Genomic DNA, 1,283 nt, shown 5'->3' with positions numbered 1-1,283 from the left:
CAGGAATTAACACCTGTCCCGCTGAGAGAGAGAGAGAGAGAGAGAGAGAGAGAGAGAGAGAGAGAGAGAGAGAGAGAGAGAGAGAGATCTCAGCATCTTTTAACAGCTTGTTCGGTGGTAATACTCATATAAACTGGAGCTTCGTGCCAGCATGACTGTGAAAGCGTGTCTCATTCAACCTAGACCTCTGTGCCCCAGAATCAGTTTAAAGTATATTTATGTAATGTTTGTGTTGATGATTATATATGATCAGTGTATTGGTTTGGTTCTTTCCTCTGTGTTTTCCGCAGCAAACAGATTCCTCTGCTCACTGATCGTGATGCGCTACTGAGGGCATCCTTTCGATGTGTTTGATTGTGCTCGTAGCAGTGTGGGTGAATGGCCTTGCCCCTCTATGTATCCACAGAGGCATGCCCCGGGAGGAAGTATTGCAGCGTTTCCATAGATCAGGCCATAGGAGGATTAGCAAACTCTAATCTAAAGTAAAGCCTTCTGAATCAGCGTTCTTAATCGTGGCATCATACAGTCTCAGCGGTCTGATCGGTCTTAGCACCAATATCAGCAATCTTACCTGTAACACCAGTGTCAGCACCAGTCTGACCAGTCCCAGCAGTGGTGAGATGCAATCATCTAGACACATTTTTCCATGCTAACACACAACATGCACAACTGTCAATCACCTCTTCCAATCATAAAGCTGCCCTGTCATTAGGCTCATCATTAGGACTCATGTCAAATGCTACCACTTATCTGGGAGTGCTCTTAACTGTTTGATGACCAGGTAACAACTGCCGGTCATAATTGCAAACCTCTTTCTCTATGTGAGAATGCAAGACAGCTTAATTGATGATCAGCTCATCGCTACACAGAGCTCCCAGCTCTCTATTACTGTATTTTTTTCCCCCAACAGCTGTTGTGTTTCAAAGATTAAAACGAAACTGTTCAAACAATGTTCTGATGTTCTGGGCACGGTATTTGCTTTCGGCGTCTCTGTCGCCGCATGGTTGACTCCACTGCCCTCGTTTTGCGTTGTATACTGGATTTTGATCAGTAGGTTTGGTTTGGACCGCTGTGTGATATGCGATGCTATTGTGTGGAATATCACCAAATGCTTACTGTACATTATTTAGAATATGTTTCATTCTGCAGGCTGCTATCATTTTGCCCATTGTAGTGTTGATCATTTGAATATGAGCAGATGACGCTTTGCTTTGATTTGAATTATTTTGCGTTTGACAGCATTATTTATTGAGCAATGCTTCAGTGGTTAAACTCCAGTGAGC

The sequence above is a fragment of the Polyodon spathula genome, chromosome 42, assembly GCF_017654505.1.
Source record: "Polyodon spathula isolate WHYD16114869_AA chromosome 42, ASM1765450v1, whole genome shotgun sequence".
Lineage (NCBI taxonomy): Eukaryota > Metazoa > Chordata > Actinopteri > Acipenseriformes > Polyodontidae > Polyodon > Polyodon spathula.
Note: the sequence above shows the minus strand (reverse complement) of the source record.